General features: G+C 35.6%; 3 non-coding genes across 3 annotated transcripts; 1 reads left to right on the top strand and 2 right to left on the bottom strand.

Moving 5' to 3' along the window:
- Nucleotides 1-1,018: 1,018 nt before the first annotated feature.
- TRNAT-UGU (transfer RNA threonine (anticodon UGU)) lies at nucleotides 1,019-1,091 on the bottom strand. Its single transcript has one exon. It is a non-coding gene; the product is annotated as a tRNA-Thr (tRNA).
- A 5,608-nt stretch (nucleotides 1,092-6,699) lies between these two features.
- Nucleotides 6,700-6,772, top strand: TRNAT-UGU (transfer RNA threonine (anticodon UGU)). Its single transcript has one exon. It is a non-coding gene; the product is annotated as a tRNA-Thr (tRNA).
- An 8,645-nt stretch (nucleotides 6,773-15,417) lies between these two features.
- On the bottom strand, nucleotides 15,418-15,490 carry TRNAT-UGU (transfer RNA threonine (anticodon UGU)). Its single transcript has one exon. It is a non-coding gene; the product is annotated as a tRNA-Thr (tRNA).
- Between the last annotated feature and the right edge of the window lie 5,595 nt (nucleotides 15,491-21,085).

Below are 21,085 nucleotides of genomic sequence, written 5' to 3'. Positions count from 1 at the left end.
AAAAATATATAAATAATAGCTTAAATTATTTTTTTTCACTCAATAACTGGGGGACTAGGCCCCCGAGCTAGACCCTCTGCAAAACTAGCCAATCGTATATTTGAACAGCGGAAGGATACAAGTATTGTTTCTTCTCTATTTAGAGCAGGGCGCAAAATTTCGAAGTCAGACGCACTCGTCAATCCAAAAATGATGGTCGCCAATATCTCTCACGTACAAATTATGAGAGTTCCCCTCCCCCCCAAGGCCTTTGGCTTGACAAAGAAAGAGATTCCATGTCCGTTGTGAAGACTTTACATTCCGTGTTTTCTCTCACTTAGTGACAATTATTTTCGTGCAAAACAGAAACTGTGCAGCCCTGTGAGCTTATGCAGAAACCATTCCTACTGAACACTGGTCGCCAGCTCTATCTTTTAGTCGCCAATGGCGACCGGAAATTTTGCGCCCTGATTTAGAGGTAAGGTTGAACAGATAATAACTTAGCTTAGATCAATGTAGTGTAGTGATCTCCTAAAAATGGCGCACACATTTCGCACACCTGTTGGAAGTATATCATCTCAGATGAAATGTTCGGTAGCGGTTCAGACCCGTTTTTAATAGAAGTTTGACGATAAGTTAATTTGATAAGTTTCTGTAGCAGCCTTACCAAATTTCACCAGAGGGTCAATCAAATTGCCGCATAATGATACATCTGTTGACGTTTTGCTAATCCAAATTAATCCGTTTTCGTTTCAGGAAAGAATTTACGTTTAGTCTCCACGCATGATCTTCAGCGCGACTTGAACCCGCCTCGGTTTCATCCAACAATCATTAACATAACGCCCCAGACTGCTTGACTACACCAGAGCGGCACTTGGCTAAGAGGATCTGTATAAATAGTGAGATTGCAATCAGCAACTTTTTAGAAAAAGGCAATACTATATCCTTACATTTTCAGTGTTCAACAAACTTATTTCGATTGGTCTAGAACAACACGCAAAACGAATAAATTAAATATAAACAAGAAATGGTATAATTCAGCCCCCTGTGAGGATCGAACTCACGACCCCTGGTTTACAAGACCAGTGCTCTAACCACTGAGCTAAGGAGGCAATGTGCATGAAACACTTATGAATAGAATATCAAAAGTTTATTTATTGATAAATGTTGACAAAGAATTCGATATCTATCCTTACACTAATACAATACAGCCGCGATAGCTTAGTCGGTAAGACGTACACCTGCCAAACGGCTGACCCAAGTTCGACTCTAATGGGAGTAACGTAGAAAAGTAAACGATTTCGGAGTGCAGTACTAACTATATCGCACAGGGGCGTCATTTTAGGAGAGCAATTGTGCCCCTCCCCCTAGATTTGAGAAACACATGCTCTTTAATAAGTTGTATACTAATGCACTAACAAATAACATGAAACTCTTATGTAGATGAACATTCTTTTCCCCTCCTAGCATAATCTGATATGACGCTACTGGCATCACTTCTGTGAGTGTCAAACTCCAAGTCATTCGGAACAAGTTGATGAACTTAGTTGATGAAATATGAGACGATATGTTATCGAATTTATTTGATCGTCTATGTACGAAAGAAACAGGAGATAATGACACAACAAGTGAAATACAAATAAATTTAATATTTATTGTAAACTAATGTCTTAAATACAAGACTCATTCTATGAATAACCGGGAAAGTTGTATAATAAATCTAAAAGGACCCAGATTGTTGTGTTTGTTATTTTGTGGTGACTTCCTAAAGCAATTCATAACTAGGGCTTGCAGGCACGTGTTGCATACACAACGCTGAGAAAAAGTTACATAAAATGGGGACATTCTTAACGGGATTACTCTAAGTTGGAGGAGCGAAGTATCGTTATATTTATTGAGTGAATGTATGGAAACGGTAAATATTCACTGTCACATTACAGTGCAATGCGCTGACTACTATGTGAGTTGGAATGGGCTGAGAAGTATAAATAGAGAGCATAGTCATTGTTCAAGATCCTCTACATCCAAGCCATTCTTTTAGTGCAGTGACCAAAAAAAAAAAAAAAATTAAACCAAAGGGGACAATTCTTAAACATTAAATGCCAATGGATTTAACTGAATTGAAACCAGCCACTTTTCAGAAACTACATAATCTAGTCTCTAAAGGTGTGTTTTTGTTCCATGACGATGAAAGACCACATACTGCTGGCGCCATATTGTCTAACATCGAGGACCTAAGTTTGAATGTTCATCCGATCCTTCATATTCGCTCAATCTCGTATTTTCATATCTCCACACCTTTGGCGCACTTAAAGAAGAACTAAGTGGATTGACTTTCAGTGAACTTCTAGACAACTTACGATCATTGGTGATAAGTCATGGTATATACTAGGGTGACCAAATCTTCAACTAGAAAATACGGGATAATTTTTTACGTTTGGATAGATTACTCCCCTAAATATATATTTTTGCCTCTCCGTTCTCTCTCCCTCTCTCTCTCTCTCTCTCTCTCTCTCTCTCTCTCTCTCTCTCTCTCTCTGTATCTCTCACAAAAAAGGGCAAATTTACACTTTTTTATTTTAAAACCTATTGATAAGGTTGTGGAATTAATTAAATAACAAGTAACTATCACCAACTAACAAAAAATGAAATTTTGAAAACAGTACTAAAATATATATATATAAAACATTCATCAATATCTGTCAATCAACAAAATCTGTCAGTGGCAGAATTTATAACGAATTACTCTCAAGATCAGATTCCAACTCCCTTTATTTTCTTTTTCTTACTTTTAAACATTATTTTACTTACGATTAGTTTTTTTTTCTTTCAGTTTTATAGTTCTAACCTTTGTTCCCCCTTTCGTCAATGACAGTTTGTTACATCTTAGTTAAATCATGGAAACACTGTACTGTACTGGTGACAGGGCCTCAGTCTTCCACCGCCCGAAACAGAGAGTAAAAACAGTTTGTTTTTCATAAGATTTTCAGCCCCTTGCACTGTAGAGACCTGCACGGACCGAATTTTTCGGCCCGAGCCCAATCCAGCCCGAATGTACCTAGGTCCGGCCCAGCCCGGCCCCGAAATATTTTGGAGATTTTCGGTCCGAGCCCGGCCCGGCCCGATAAGTTTTTTTTTTAAATTTTTGGCTCAAGCCCTACCCGGGCCCAATAAATTTTAAAAGTTTCATTTTGTAACATTTTTCACAGACACACTTCTTCAACGTTTGCCTTTATTCTAATTATCGTTTAACGAAAGTCAATAATTATTAAAGAATTGCAATTAATCGGCCCCAGCTTGGCCTGACCTGAAGAGAAATCAGTGTCGGCCCGCCCAAGCCCGGCCCAGCCCAAAGAAATAACAGAGTCGACCCGCCCAAGCCCGGCCCATGCAGGTCTCTATTGCACTGTCGTCTGCGGAGTGGGAGTCTTGGAGGGGGAGACCTAGGAGGGAAACCAGTGCAACCACCACATAACATATCGCAAACGTCGTAATGACGTTGTTCAGTAATTAAACATATTGCAATATAATCACATAGCTTAGAAAATAATAATATTAGTATTTTCTAAGCTATGTGATTAGAAAATAATAATATAAATTAAGAAATTTTAGATTGGAAAGCTTTCTTGTATTTAATGTACGTAAATACGGGACATTTTGGCGTCCCGGGAAAATTTTTCGGGACACCGGGAATGGTAGTGAAAAAACGGGACAATCCCGTTTTTACGGGACGGTTGGTCACCCTAGTATATACGTTTGCTTTCCTGCGTACGAAAGACTAGAATAGAAAGAATATTGCTCTGTTCGACTGTTCTGCTCGTTGGAGGTTTCAAAGGAGAATTTAAGATTTACATGATTTATTTATTAACATATTTCCATATCTATCACGCTAGCACGGAAGTGTATAGGTCAAAAACGAGAGATATTTTATTAACTTATTTATTTATTACTTTTCTAACTAGTGTAGTGTCATATTGATATATTTTTTTGAAAATACAATATAACAACGCTAATATTCATTCCAATCTCCAAATAGATGCACGAAGCAAACGCAAATATTTGACCTCAGGAGCATTTCACATTTTGCTTGGGGGGGGGAGCAAGACCCCTTGATATAAGTAAAATTTCGCGTTTTTCACTGATTTACTACTATTCTATTGATAAAATCTATATACACCTCAAACTCAGGAGGGGGGGCAAATGCCCCTCCCTGCCCCCCTAAATGACGCCTCTGTTTGACCTCTCTTTTTAGTCACATTTTGACCTATATTATTTTATCCTAGCATGGTAGATACATATTATGAACCCATTGAAATTAGATAGAATGACAAATATGGGAACGAATTTTTGAAAGTCACCGAGGTCTATACTTACAGGAGGCTGAAAGAAACCCTAAAAACCTCCCAGAGTGGTCCTTCAATAGTAACTTACCTACTGAAAAAAAAGAGTCCGGTGACGTAATATTACGCATATTAAAATAATTTCTAGAGCAGGTATTATCCTACAAAAAATTCTATTTGGGAGGTCGAAACTTTGGGGGGTGGTCCCAAGTTTGGGAAGTCCAATACTACAAGACACTACGTGTATGTAGTATTTAGCAAGTATTATCCTACACCTGAAAAGAAGATAAGTAGTTGACATTCGGAGAAAAGATGATAGAACTATAGTTTCCTAAATCATATATGTAAGAAAAGAAAGAATACAGAGGAAATGTAAAATCAAATCATCTTTATTATTATTATTATTATTATTATTATTATTATTATTATTATTATTATTATTATTATTATTATTATTATTATTATTATTATGAAGTATTTTGCCTTTTGGAAGGTCGCAGGACTTTTTTTTTTTTTTTTAAGGTTTGGATTTTGTAATATTTCTTCCATGTTTCTCGATCTTCAGCTGTCTCTTTAAACTCCCAACATTTTCTTCTATTTTTCAAGTCATTGATTAGTTGTGTTCCTCTTCTTCCTATTCCTCGCTTTCCTTCCATCTTTCCCTCTTTGGCGGTACGAGGAAAACAATTTCTTCGCAAGATATGTCCAATGCAATTGGCCTTCCTTAAAGAAAAAAAAAAAAGTCCTCAAATCTTCACGTTACATCAATTATTTCGTTGCTAAAACAAATACAGTTTTATTAAGAAAGTGTACAATTGTAAGTACATTGAGTTACGAAGATTTCGGGGGAGAGTCTGGTCCTGGTGGACCCCTGCGTAGGTGCGCCCCTATGTTAAAGCTGCGAAGAACAAGTAGTAGTGTCACAGTGTACACCATGTGAAGGAATTTGGTTTTTCGGATGTCTCCTGGACGGATACATGGACGGCAGAGTAAATATATATAAAAGAGTTTATGGTGAACCACACTTCTCAACAAGCTAAATTTTTATCAAGCCTAAGCTTAAAAATAGCATTTTACCACAAGTTAAATGTAAAGTATACTTTAAAATCAATGAATATTTAAAGATAGAAAATATTTAAGTACGACTACAAAGTCATTTTAGCGTTATATTCCACGAACAAATTATATATTGCTCCTGAACATTATTCTAACTCTCTAATCTCAGCAGCACTGCATGTAGACTATCAAGCAAGGCTAATATCCATAATTACTCCCGTAGGAATGTATGGACAACCGATTTTTGATTGTTCATATCTTGGGATCAGTGATGCCAACCCGTGGGGGAAATCCCATTTCATGGGATTTTCTGACATTAATTTTTCGGAATGGGATAAAGGGAATTTTCGTCAAAATTGACAACATGTATGAGATTTTTAACTATATGTATAATCCACTCAACCAAAATTCTCTACGAACGAGAAGCAGACATAATGAGTTATTAATAAGCGTGTCAGTGTTCTCAACTTTTAGTATACAGTTTTTTTTCTTTATTATTCGCAAGTTACATACTAGTGAGGAGTGACTTAATCTTTGAGGTGAATTCTTAAAGTTCAAGTATAGAGGAACGAAAACTGGTATTTGAAGAAAAAAGGAAATAAAACAATGAACGAATGGAAGAGAGAAAGTAAAATATCAAACAAGGAGCAACTATTTCCAAACGTTCTACACATGAAATGTATGCGGAACAAGACTTTTCTAATAACATTCAGCGCAGTACAAGATATTAGTACTATACAAGAGTGTAATGAAGTCCCTGAATTTCTGACAACTACTTGTTCTCGATTAAGGTAAATACTTATTCATGAACTATTCTATATATATAAAAGAGCTTTAATGAATAAAAAACTTATTCAAATCTGCTGTAACTTCGTCAAATGATTGAATGAAATGAAATATTTAGCTTTACGTCCCAAGGTCTATACCCTATATACTAAAGGAGATGGCTGATTTAATTAATATGAATGATTATGAAAGAATGGGTGGCGATAAATACACTGAAGAAAACGGAAGTATCTGGAGAGAAATCCATGGACATTTTTTAACTTTGTGTGTTAATAAATTGAAGAGTCATAATTTGTATTTTACAGTGTATGAATTACGCAACCTGAGACACAGTTACGAATCTTTTCATTACTGTGACTGTGCTAACGTAAGACTTATTTCATCGGTAAAAGATTGTAATATTGCATATATAAAGTAAAAGAAACACATTATACACTCAAGGTCATATTATGCTATATATGACGTTCGATTTATTCGTTACGTACGCAAAACCTAGTTATGCTAAGTGTGTGATGACTAAAGAACTCTCACTGCCAGAGCCTCCTTAGCTCAGTGGTTAGAGCACTGGTCTTGTAAACCAGGGGTCGTGAGTTCGATCCTCACAGGGGGCTGAAGGTGTAAATTTTAATGCATACATTTCTTTGACTAGCGAAATTAACCGTTGAGAAATTCTCTTTTTGATATAATCTAATGTATTGCTTTCCGTCAATAGTTTTTTTTTTTAAATTGTTGACTCAAAATATGAGTTTGGTATAGAACGGGAGAGTCTATATACGTTTATAGACTCTATATACTCTACATATACTGTATATATGTAGGTCCCGGTGGGAGCTCATGTGGTTCGGATTCCACGTTAATCAGTAGGTCCACGTCTCATATAGCCTCGCTGCTGAACGGGATGTTAAACTCAAAATCAACTCAACTCTATATATGTAGGCTATATAGACTCTCCCGTTCTACACCAAACTCATATTTTGAGTCAACAATTAAAAAAAAAAAAAAAAAAACCTATTGACGGAAAGCAATACATTAGATTATATATATTAGATTAGATAAACCAAATATCTATGTTTCAGACTCCTGCGGTACTTCCACAACATTTTTTATAGAGATAGTTGTTGACTACTTCAAATTATATTCCTGTAGCCAAACTCCGTCTATAAAAATTGCGCGTGAGTACCTAAGGATTCTGAAATATAGACTTCTGCATAGGGCACATATTAGTTCCTAAGGGAAGTCTTGACCCGACTGCGATAGGTCCCAAAGTTTTGAAGCTATGGACTTTTAAAGCTCTCTTTTTTTTTATGTTTTCGGTAGCCTAAAACTACGAAAGGAAGCATTTGTGCACTCAGGTTGGTCTATACTTTTTGTCTTATCTTGGTGTCAGGTATCACCTCCCAAACATTGTCGGTGTTGTTTTGAAACACAATGTACGGTATATCCTTTAACCATACTGTGTACTGCAAAGGCGCACCCATGGGAAAGGGGATTTAGCGGGTCCTGACCTCAGGGTTGGATTAACCCATTTGAAGGCCCGGGGTTAGAAAAAGAAAGGGCTCCTGCTGACTTCACCTAACGAATTTCTGTGAAAGTACAATAGGAAAATTAAGGAAATGTTTCATATTTTTGATCATATTTTATTTTATGATGCTGATTGTATCTTCATGATTCTAGAGCTAGCTGAGATTTTGATAAAAGTGGAGGCCCCTGTCCACCTGGAAGCCCGGAGCCATAGCCCCCTCTTAATCCGGCCCTGCCTGAGCTCTCCCCCAAACATGAACTTCATAAATGGAAATACATTTAATCGCTTTCTTCATAAAATTTACTTGTTCAACAGAGAATTGATTGATGTAGCATAAAGATTTGATCTTACACTTTATCTATGTTCTTCGTTATAAAGCCAATCTAATTCTACATGTTTTTCTGTGCATATACACTCTGTAAAGAAAAAATAGCGACACTTGCTCTAATATGGTTTTCTCAACATACTTTAATCAATATGAATTTTTACATGAATTCCTGATAATATTACAAGGCATATTCCTAATGAGCAGTTCATTCTTAATACTTGCGCCAGAGTTTCAGGCTTTTGACATGAATTTAGTGAATTTATATGCATATATAAGTAGCTATGTGTGTTTTGAGCAAAATCGTTTGTAGGAAGAGTAATTCATAAAACTGAAAAAGATCAACAACAATAGCAGAAAACAAGAAATGGAATTTCTTTAGGGTAAGACATATTGTGTGCAAACATCGAGAAGTACGATACACCAAACTAGTATTTTGTATGTGCACCATGGGCTTCCCGCACTGGTAACAAAGCTATTGCAAAATGCAACCTCGATATCACGGAATAACACCCGGATTATCTGTTCCTTGAATTCCATTCTATTTGAGATATTTGTCTATTGAAATTTCTACTCATATTGATCCACAAATTTTCAACTGGATTCATGTCGGGTGGGTTTGTAGGCCACACGAGTCTCTAAATAGTCATATTCTTGAACCACGTATTAACAATTTTGGCTCGGTGACATGAAGCATTATCGTCCTGGGAAAGGAAGTAGTCCATATCTTCTTCAGAAAAGTCATCTTTAGCTGTTGTAAGAACTTTACGTGCCAGAATTTGAAGATATTTTCGTGCATCAAACGATCCTTCACATATATCCGTCGTTCTGACGTCTTTAACGGTGAACCATGCCCATATCATCACTCAGTAACTGAATATTTGAATCTCTTAAACAAAATCATTGTCAAGTTCCTTGCTTGTTCGTATCCACAACTTCACACCACTATCGTTTCCCACTATTCTAAACTTCTTATCAATGAAGAAAACGACATGCTTTCAGTTGTCATAAGTCCAAGTTGCATATCGACTCACAAAACTACATGTTGAAGTCCTCTGTGTTTTGTCAGTTTCGACTTTCTACGCGGTTTTTTCTTTGTAATATCCTCTTCATACAGTCAAGACAATACAGTTGTACAAGTAACTGCAGTTCCAAGATCATGTCAAACTACAAAAGCGATTTTTGGGGAAATCACTCATTAAATCTGCGGTGCTATTGATTTCATTTAGCAATCTGCTCTGGGTGATGCTTTCTTTTTTCTTTCACACTGTTGACGAAGGGACGATTTGTTATGCTGTTTGCACTTGTGAATTACTCTTCCTGCCGTAGAATGATGGATTTTCAGAATTCCATCTATTCCTTTAGAGATTTGCCACAACTCACATTTCTTACCCATCTTATTTGTTTACAGTCCACATATAGCAACAATATCACACACAAACAACACTGCACAACAAAAATTTTGCCACTTGACACACTGTCCAAACAATGAGAAAGCAAAGAACAATCATAAAATGCTATTTACCTCAGCCTACATATCACAAATGCAATGCAGAATTCTTACTACAATAATTTACGAGACGCACTCAGTGCCATCTATCGAAAATACTACTGATACACAAACAATTGACAAGCGATGTCCTACACCACAGGTGTCACAGATAACGCAAATGAACTATCCCACTCTTCATTTCCTTCTATTCCTCTTCTAACGGGCTGCAAATATGGTTTTCTGTGTAAGTTAGTTTGAGAATTGAGGTGTCGCTATTTTTTCTTTACAGAGTGTAGGTGGTAGTACTTACCAATTACTTATCTTCTTTCGGATGGATTACAATAATATCGGTTCAATACTGCGAGCCCTAGTAGCAAGAAAGCTTTCGGCCAGTTGGCGCGTGCTTGGATTTTGGCTTTCTACGCTTGCACTTGAAACGCATGCTGTCCTACAATCTGCCTTTTGTTGTGCTTGCAAGCGATGCTTTACACGCTTCACAGAGCGTCATAGCATCACTGGCCGTTCGCTGGCTAATGACTTGACTTCACTTGTAAAACGCTTGTGTCAATGTTGAATGGAACACAGAATGCCCCATGTAACTTCGTTACTGGAATTCAGCTTGCGGCATGCTTGCACCTTTCCAATCAAGCTGGATTCAAGCTTGGCCGGCTTGAAATTCAAGTTTACAGGAAGCGGTTTGTAAGTTGTCTCTGCTACTAGGGAGTATTGGATCTCCCGAAACAAACATTCTAGAAGCGTGACTCGTGTACTCTCATACAGCTATGTCTTAGTAAAATTGTTAATGAAGATATACTTTAGCGTCAGTTGCATCTTAAAAGATGGCGTGTTTATCGTACAGCGTTAATTGTTAGGTTTACGAATGTCTTTCTCTATAACTACACGTGTGAGGATTTGCACTTTCCCATATCATTTTATTCGATTAGTAGGGTGTTCCCGTTAAATACCAATACGTACTTAAATAAAATTGTACAATATAGTAAAGTTGACTTTGAGTGTAACGTCCCTTTCAGCAGCGAGGCTATATGAGATGGGACGTACTGATTAACAACACACACAAATGAGTGCCCGCCGGGAATCGAACTCGGGTCTCCCCCGCCAAAAGCGCGTACGCTAACCGCTTAGCCACGAAGGAGCTCAATTATACAATGTAGTTATAGAGACAAATAATAACGATAAGTTAGTCTCTAGTCGTCCAGGCTATTGATCTTTATCCGTCTATTAAAAATGTGACTGAAAGCATTATTCGGCTTTGTGTTCGAGACACTATATTGACTGCATTAAACCCTAATCTCCTTGAATACAAAACAAAAAAGCAGGGTATTGAGATGATTCCCCTTTAAAAGTAGAGACATCCCGTCCTTTATAACCCCAGCCTTACGTAAATACCTATGTAAAAGACAGATCACCATGTTCTAAAAAGAAAAAAAAAAAAAATAAGAAGAAGAATCATAGTATTTCCAGAAACTACGTGCAGAAAAAAACGTTGCGATATCTTTTATTCTTATTATTGTTTATTTAGATATATATCAAGAAAGTAGGCTAAGTACTGTATTGTTTCCTATGAAGATGACGTTAATTGTGTACATTTTTAATAGACTGAAAGATAAAAGATAAAAGCTAAACGCAACAAGATGTTATTAAGAGCTAATTGCTTGATTCAATGAGCTTATCTACTCACACTCTTCTTTGGAGTATTCTTTATAAGTGCTAGCTACATTTTATAAACTTTTTTGTTTTTTCGTTTTAATGTTCTCCACATTGCTGAAATACAAGGAATAAGTAAACTTGTTCTCTAGTCAGTGACGTACGGAAGATGGGTTGTGGGGGTCCTAATCCCTCTTTCCCGTTTGAACAATATATTGCGCAAAAGAAGATATGTATACAAACATGAAATTATATGACCTTCGAAGTTTGAACCTCCCTCGTTGACGAACTTCTGTGTACGCCACTGTCTCTAGAGCAGAATTGTCTTATCAATGGAATCAATAGAAGATCTGTACCGATCATTTTGGCCGTTAGCTGTTCTTTGGGGGAGGGGGAGGAGACAGTATTCTCAAAAACTGTTCAGTCGATTTTATTAATATTTCAAAAATTAATATTTCTCTAACAATCCCATAATATAACATGAATAATTTCTCATGAAATTTTTTTACAAGAAGTAGTTTGCTCTTAGGGGTGAGTTTTCTGTAGTTTTCTGAAAACGTCTATCATAATTCTGTTCACATTTCGTAAATGAATGTTTCCGTAATAACTGCAACATGATATATGATTTAATTAATAAAGTGATAGCGAGAAAATTCAGTGCAGTGATCAGTACTTTTTATTACTAGGTATACTTGCACAATAGAATTGTTTTGTGTCCCACACAAAATAGAGAGAGCCTGAGAGAGCATAGAGAGAGGTATTTTTTTAAAGCCACTCTTACTTACATAAGTTCCTTGAGGAAATGGGTGCAAAGTGTTAGAGTATGTGTACAGCGTGCAAAAAGTTGAGTTGATTTTGAGTTTAACGCCCCATTCAGCAGCGAGGCTGTATGAGATGTGGACCTCCTGATTAACGTGGAATCCGAACTACATGATCTCTCGCTGGGAATCGAACCTGGGTCTTCCACGCCAAAGGCGCATACGCTAACCGCTTAGCCACGAAGGACTGCACAGCATGTATAACTTAGGAAAATTACATAGTAGTAATGTTTGCATTATTTAGGCTTACGTTACTGCTACCTTATTGCTTTAGCTGCAGGTTTGTTGCGTACGTAAATAAGTTCCTTAAAGTTTGTATGCATATACAGACACTTATTCCATAACATCTGTACTGTGTCGATTCATCTTATTTTTTCATGTTATTTGTGTCCATGAATGTCCATATAGCATTCAATTTAACGTGAAAAAATTGCATTGTGTATAAACGCTTCAGGAATAAATGGTGGATAGTATACTGCATCAAAAGTTTTAATTGTTGCATTCAATTTATCCCAATATTAGTCTGTGCTGTCTCGATTCAGCTGCTATACGTATTGAGTAGTTTCCATTGATGTCTACATTGTATGCATTTTAACATGAAAAATTACATCCATGGATGTCCATATTGCATGCAATTTAAAATGAAAATTGCATAGGGCTACTATAAGTGATTAGTTCGTTTTCAAAAGGCTTGTATTTTCAAAATTACTATACGCACAAACATGAGAGATAGGCTATATATGAAAACAACAGCAAACACAAAATTTAATGCTTTGTTTACTTTTTTTTTTTTTTTTTTTTTTGGTAGGCGCGTTGCACTAAAGGGGGTCTAACAGACAAACATCTAGCACATCCTAACACATAAAAACTCTTTTCTTGCTTTACCTCCATTTTGGACAGGTATTAAACTCGTATTGCCACCTGTGTTACTTGGAAAGCACAATGCAAACTTGATAAGTTTGTAGTTAAATTCATATTTCTCTTATGTTTCTACGTGTAATATTTTTAAAAACATAGCCTTTTGAAAATAAATGAATTACTTATAGTAGTCCTCTATATGAAGGTCTTTAGAGACTACTTTTTCTGTGTGAAATAATATATTTTACTCCAGGGGTGACTTTAAGATTGTAATTTTGGGTAGGCCGCTCCTTCGCTTATGGATATATATATATATATATATATATATATATATATATATATATATATATATATATATATATATATATATATATATATATATATATATATTTGATTAATGGCAGTAGGAAATTACTTTTGGTGTAGTGGTTCATGCTATTTGTTAAATAATTATCTACCATTAATATAAACAGTGGAAAATATATTTACTCTTTATTGTGTCTTCTAGCGTTTATATATTTTTCGAAATTTTTGAATAGGCCTCTGGCTGCCCAGTTTACACCGTAAAGCCACCATTATTTTACTTGTAAATTTTCCAAACTTTAGCCTCAAGATTTTCAATGTATCCATGTAGAACCTCATTCTTCTATTCACAGGGACAGGACTACGGTTGCTCCCAAAGGAAGAAATAATAGCACTAATATTAATAATAATGTGGATTCGTCGCGTAATGATATCATTACTACCTATAGCACTACAAGAGAACGTTCTATCGAAAGAGAAAGGGTAGAAGTTCAAATTTAAAATTAAAAAAAAAAAAAAAAAACTGCACACGCTAATTTTGTTGTGTAAATAAGCTGTTAAGATTGATTTATGACCAATGCAAAACGATGACCACTTATTTTGCTTAATGCGTTTGCCAAGAGAAACAGTGTGCATCGTGAACTGTAGGCGGACAGGAAGATTATGTCCTAATATCTCACAGTGACGTCACTCGGTCTATAAGCTTAGCTTGGTTCAATATACTTGTATGAGTTAACGATTTGTCTGTTCTGTAATATCTGTGTTCTACAATAAAAGGATCTCTGACCTCGTATTGCATTTCACTGCTTGAATTACACCTTCAGATGGTTAGTAAACAATCTTGCTGAAGAAGAAGAAGCCATTATACAATTTGAAAATTGGACGAGAGCGAGCAGGTATAAGGTAATTACTTTATTCTCCAAGATCACGAGAATGCTAACTCATTGAATCATTGTGATTGTGGTTGCACTGTTATTCGTTATTTTTATTATTTTTTCCCCGTCAATCTCTGAGAGATATTTGATTTTTTTCTAACAATCATTATAACAACTGCACATTTCATCAAGATGTCAACCTAGATTAGTCAAAATCACGAAATCATTTGTATTGAACGTGGAAACCTGATTTGGATTTAATTTTGGCCTTTACTTCACAGAAGGTGTAAAAACATTAATGGCATAAAATGTATTTTAAATTAAGGTATTTTAAGTTAGCTTAACTTACAGTTAGATGGGTTAGAGCGAAGTAGCTCAAGTGGTAGAGCGTTTCGGGAGGTCGTGGGTTCGATTCCCGCTGCAGACCATTCTGACTGCGATTTTCCAAAATAAAATCTTTGAGTTTTACGTCCCAAGGTTATGCCGGTTAGGTTAAAGGAGACAGTGATGATGAGTAATGAATGAAAAAGTGGAATGAAGAAAGTGGGAGAAAACAGGAGAACCCCGAGGAACCCCACGAACGCGGTGTTTGTCCACCACACAGTTTACATGGCGGGGGCTGGGATCGAACCCGGGAATCCAAGCACCAGAGGTTGAGATTTTCCAGGATTTTACTCAATCCTACTAGGCAAATGCAGGGATGGTACCTACTAAACAGGCCCTGGCCGATACCTTCCCAAATCCTTTCCATTGTTATTGTTGTTGTTAGATATCCGGTGTAAAATGGCAGCTGAGCTGTATCAGGTGATTGTTAAATTAAATAAAATCTGGAGCCCTTTTGCAAACATTACCCTATACTTTGTACAGTACATTTACCTAGATGCAATGTATGTATGAATGGATTCTAGTTTGTTAGTACTAGTTGTGCGATGTGTTGTTAGGACATTGTTTCTTTATTATTATTTTTAATCACGAGATCGGATTTTCATAACTTCTAAATTAATGTGATTTCCAGTAATGTACTGCTAGAATTTTTATTAGGTATATGCTCGATCATTTCCCAAAACTATAGTTTATACCTTCCATTAAAACATTGATTTAAATCAAGTATACGCTGTACTATTAAAGTATTAAGTGGGTATACACCCTCCATTACGTCCCTGTTAGTTTTGTACTTACATCAGAATACTAACTAGGTTATCCATCCTGAATGAATATCGCTGTCATGCCCAGAATAACATATTTTTAACTATTTGATTACAATGAAAAAAAAAAAAAAAAACAGAAACAATTTTTAAAAGGTAATTTGAAATATTAAAACTGAGAAGTCCTAGCGTGTATGATATGAAATGTTTCGTTATGCTAATAACAAAAAATTAAAAATATTACTTGAAAGTAAGCCCCCTGTGAGGATCGAACTCACGACCCCTGGTTTACAAGACCAGTGCTCTAACCACTGAGCTAAGGAGGCACCTGCATTATGACTCTTAGTATAATCCATATGACATGCACACTTGTAACGGTTCGATGAGTCATTACCTATCACGTGTTGATATGCAGTTGAAGATAAAGGTTCTCATGGGAATTTTTTCCCTTCGAATGTATTGGATTTCTCTATATGCAATACTAACTTACAGGGAGTATCTATCACATTAGTATTGCTAGTGCTGTTTCATAAGTAGGTAGTTAGATTTCTCACATTTTTTAATGGGAGACTTAGCTTCGATTCTCGGTGAAAGTTCATGGCTTTCGGGTCGAATGTAAAGTTGTATGCCTTAGTACTGCTGATGAACATTAAACAACAGGGATCCATAAAATTCTAAAATATATACACACTTGCAAAACATCTGGTTTCACTACAATACGTTTTATAAGTACTTGTTTCTTTTTATAAAATAATATTATTTTTTATTTAATTCATTAATGATTGTTTTTAAAGGAGTATAAATATAATAAATTAGTAGTACTGAGAATTTTACAAAAAATTTTATCTATGTGTTGACTACTTTACAACGGAAAATAAATTGTATACTAATAGAGAAGTATATTTCATACTAAAATTAATTTTAATGAACTTAATTATCATATTATGGTGACAGATGGAAAGAGATGCTGACTGATGGGTTTACTGATATAACATCTTCACATTCTCTTTCTTTAACATACTAGATTAGGGTTTCTCAACTTGGAGATCGCGAGGTTTCATGAGGGTCGCGAAGATAAGCGGATGATGAATGAACTGACCAAATTTGGGTTTAATTCATTCGCTTTTAGGGAAGTTACTGTATCCACTATATAATTATAAGAAATGGATTCTACTATTACAGAAATAGATGGATATTGTGAGATCTCCGCAATAGGCATATTAAAAATCCCACACAAGCTTATTACAAACCAGAAATTATAGAGGGATCGCTGGCAAGAGAATGTGACAAGATGGGGGTCGTGACAGAAATTAGGTTGAGAACCACTGTACTAGATGATTGTTTTAACAAAAGAGACACTGACCAAAGCTTAAAACTTTACTTTATTTTAAATTATAATTTGTAACTGTTTCGGATATCTAGCATATCCTTCTTCAGACACGATCGAAATTAATGAAAATACAGACATATATATAAATGTTGTTATAACAGAGTTTAAATTCTTTAACCGTCATATATATATTCATTGTTATAAAAAAATTTTAAATTCTTTTAACAGTCATATATAGAGTCATTGTTGTACTTTTTTATTTTTATTTATTTATTTATTTATTTTTCTTATTTACCGAGGCCTTCAGCCCATCCTGTAAGTCTTCGTGTTCACTTTCCAATTAATCACTTTCTTTATTTTTGGTTCTTATAAGGGCCCTTTATTTTTATTTATTTATTTATTTATTTATTTTTCTTCTCTATGTTATTCAAACTTCCTTGCCATGATTCATTAATTGGTAAGCCCCCTGTCCAGTTCATCAGTTTATCTCTTCCTACCTTCTTTATCCAATCCGCTTCTTTCCACTTCCTTATTATCATTCTTTTCTCCATCTCCAATACTTCCGTCTTATCCCAATTAATTGCGTGATTCGTCTCCTTAACATGTTTGTATATGGCATTGGTATCTTTTTTCTTCCTAACATCATCTTCATGTTGTTTTATCCTTTCTTTCATTCTCTTTCCTGTCTCTCCTATATATGACATATCGCAGTCCTCACACCATACCCTGTAAATGACCCCTTCTTCCTCTTCATTAATCTTTTTAGTTCCTTTTCTATTCTTCTTCTTTATTGATCTTAATAAAGTTTCTCCACTCTTTCTATAAGTTCTGACCCCTCCTTTCTTCAATAAATTCTTCAGTTTCTCCGTTTCTTCTCCCATACTTTCTATGCCATGCCATTTTCCACTCTCATCCTCTTCATTCTTCTTTCTCCCTCTCTTCCTCTTCCTGCGTTCTTCTTCCTTCTCTAACTCTTTCTTGCTGTAACCGTTCTTCTCTAACTGTCTGTAGAATTTCTGTATGCTCTCCTTCCTTCCTTCCTCTTCGTCCTCCAACATTTCTATTCTTCTTATCATATTATATATACCAGAAAGACTGCTCAGCGGGAGTGTACTGCCATGAGAGGAGCGACGTGGATAGGAGTACAAAGAGAAATTTCATAACAAATATGATAAGAAGAATAGAAATGTTGGAGGACGAAGAGGAAGGAAGGAAGGAGAGCATACAGAAATTCTACAGACAGTTAGAGAAGAACGGTTACAGCAAGAAAGAGTTAGAGAAGGAAGAAGAACGCAGGAAGAGGAAGAGAGGGAGAAAGAAGAATGAAGAGGATGAGAGTGGAAAATGGCATGGCATAGAAAGTATGGGAGAAGAAACGGAGAAACTGAAGAATTTATTGAAGAAAGGAGGGGTCAGAACTTATAGAAAGAGTGGAGAAACTTTATTAAGATCAATAAAGAAGAAGAATAGAAAAGGAACTAAAAAGATTAATGAAGAGGAAGAAGGGGTCATTTACAGGGTATGGTGTGAGGACTGCGATATGTCATATATAGGAGAGACAGGAAAGAGAATGAAAGAAAGGATAAAACAACATGAAGATGATGTTAGGAAGAAAAAAGATACCAATGCCATATACAAACATGTTAAGGAGACGAATCACGCAATTAATTGGGATAAGACGGAAGTATTGGAGATGGAGAAAAGAATGATAATAAGGAAGTGGAAAGAAGCGGATTGGATAAAGAAGGTAGGAAGAGATAAACTGATGAACTGGACAGGGGGCTTACCAATTAATGAATCATGGCAAGGAAGTTTGAATAACATAGAGAAGAAAAATAAATAAATAAATAAATAAATAAAAATAAAGGGCCCTTATAAGAACCAAAAATAAAGAAAGTGATTAATTGGAAAGTGAACACGAAGACTTACAGGATGGGCTGAAGGCCTCGGTAAATAAGAAAAATAAATAAATAAATAAATAAATAAAAACAAAAAAGTACAACAATGACTCTATATATGACTGTTAAAAGAATTTAAAATTTTTTTATAACAATGAATATATATATGACGGTTAAAGAATTTAAACTCTGTTATAACAACATTTATATATATGTCTGTATTTTCATTAATTTCGATCGTGTCTGAAGAAGGATATGCTAGATATCCGAAACAGTTACAAATTATAATTTAAAATAAAGTAAAGTTTTAAGCTTTGGTCAGTGTCTCTTTTGTTAAAACAATTAATCCAAAGCCATGAATAGTCTTACTATAGATGATTGTGTACAAAATTTCGAATTTGTTCTACACAGAATTTAATTTTTGGTAATTAATAAACTGATAAAATACTATTGAATAAGAAACAGGTTTATATTGAATACGAACAAATAAGTGAAGATAGGGAGGCAAATTTTTCTTAGGCACAGGGATGTAAAATACCTACATAGAAGTCTGCCTATGTAAATAGTAGGGCTCAGTAACCTCAGTGTAGGATCAGGCGCACACACAGAAATTTTATTGGGAGGGGTTCAAAGCTTTTTTCCAGGATGGGATCCAATACATCTATCTATATGTTAAAATGCTAGGTTTATATGTTTGTATCCAATCCTTTCGACAATGAGACCTCGAAAACCACAAGTGCTAGAAACGTGCCGGTTTCACGGGCCAAATTTTGTGTAGATTGTCCAATTCTGATTTTAAAAACATGGCCGTTATTTCTTTATTACATTGAAATTAAAACAATCATATCCTACGAGTTATACATTCCAATACCACGTAGTTGTATACAAGGTTTGCATGCCTCTCAGGCGTTTGTTTCATGACCAAATGATAATGAAAAACGAAAGATAGCCATTTCTCCAGTCTAAGCTGAATCTTTATTATTTGGAGTGTTTTGCACAATGATTACTATATATCACTGACATTATAATTAATTATGTGTGTAGCGTATTTCCTTATTACACATCGTATGCAACAAGAAAGAAAACACTGATCATACATGAATTAAAAACTCCAACAGGAAGTAGGCTCAAATCTTGCAAACGGTGCGAGATATTGAAAAAAATAATGCGAAAAATCTCCCCTTTATGTGATAGCCCTTTCCGATTTTTATCAAGACATCTTTCACTTGAGTCTGTAAAGGGACATGTACAGATGTTGTGAGAAATGACAAGGAGATTCATGCTCATATGTGAATGCTGCGCTGTGTAGAGAGCGCAGGTTCATCTAGTCTAGTACTAAACTTGTGTTATTTTTCATCCGAAAAGACGATACGTAACTATTAATTGCAGCCATCTATATTCTCAGAAAATTTAATAGAATTAGATTTTTTTTTAACAAGGAAAGGAAGAATATAGATAAGGTGTAAAATTAAATCTTTAGGCTACATCAATCATTTCTCTCCTAAAACAAGTATGGTTATGTTAAGAAAGTGCACAAACGTTAGTCAAGTTACGAAGTTTTGTGGGTGTTCAGACTAGTGGTGGGCACAAAAAACGGTTTTTCAGTTTTCGGTTTTTAGAAAAGCCGAAACCGGTTTTTGAACATTTTCGAAAAACCGGTTTCGGCTTTCTTCAAAACTGGTTCGGTTTTCTTCGAAACCGGTTCTCGCTTTTCTCCAAAACCGGTTCGGTTTTCACCTGATCCGGTTTTGGTTTTCTTCAAAACCGATTCCGTTTTTTTTTTCAAAATTTGTTCTATTTCTGACCAGAATGGTGTTTCGTTGTTCTCCGGAAACCGAATCCATTTCCACAGAAATAGTTTTATGTGTTTTCGAAAAATTTTCACCGAAACCAGTTTCAGTGTAAACCGAACCGGTTTTGCAGAAAACCGAAATGTCGGTTTTTCGGGTTTCGGTTTTTATAAAAACCGGTTTTGCCCATCCCTAGTTCAGACCCGGTGGACACCTCGTGGGTACGCCACTGTGTAGAATAATGACGTAAAGGAAGAATAAAGCATCAATCAAAGACAGTTTTTCTTTAATTGGCTCCCCCATGCTCTCATTTGCTTACTGATTAAACGTGCTGACGAAATTCGACCAATTTTCTCTCTCTCTAATGGTAAAAGGAATAGTTGAATATCAAGGACAACCTGCTGCTTTGCAACAATGAAGAAGAAAATTAGAATCAAACGAAGATGTGACTCCACCAACAAATCATAATCAGGCGATGGGTATCCAATAACAGTAATAATAATCATAATGAAAGAGTAACGAACTTCAATCCTGACATAGGATATACGAGTTGTGTAACAAATCGAAGAATCATCGTGATTGTTTTGAAATTACTTAATCCGTGTCTGTCTGCTTTACGATTTGTTTCCTCTTGCGGTCGGCAATCTTCAATTGCAACCAAAAGTACTTTTTTTTTCCTTTCTAGTAATTTCACTCAAGTTGTCGACCTGGATTCTGCTTTTGGGTGCGTCACCACCCTTTACACAACGGGATAAGTCACGCAGTATAGCCCAAAGGCTAAAATTTCATAGTGGCTTGTTCTTTAAAATTGCTGGAGGTGCTTCGCTAAATATTATATTCGGTCTACTATCAAGGATCTTGACTTTTCGCAATCATACACTATTGGTAGGCCTATAGCACCCG

The sequence above is a fragment of the Thermobia domestica genome, chromosome 7 (genome assembly GCF_964235325.1).
Source record: "Thermobia domestica chromosome 7, izTheDome1.hap1.1, whole genome shotgun sequence".
In the NCBI taxonomy this organism is placed as follows: domain Eukaryota; kingdom Metazoa; phylum Arthropoda; class Insecta; order Zygentoma; family Lepismatidae; genus Thermobia; species Thermobia domestica.
This window is presented reverse-complemented; position numbering and strand designations above follow the sequence as displayed.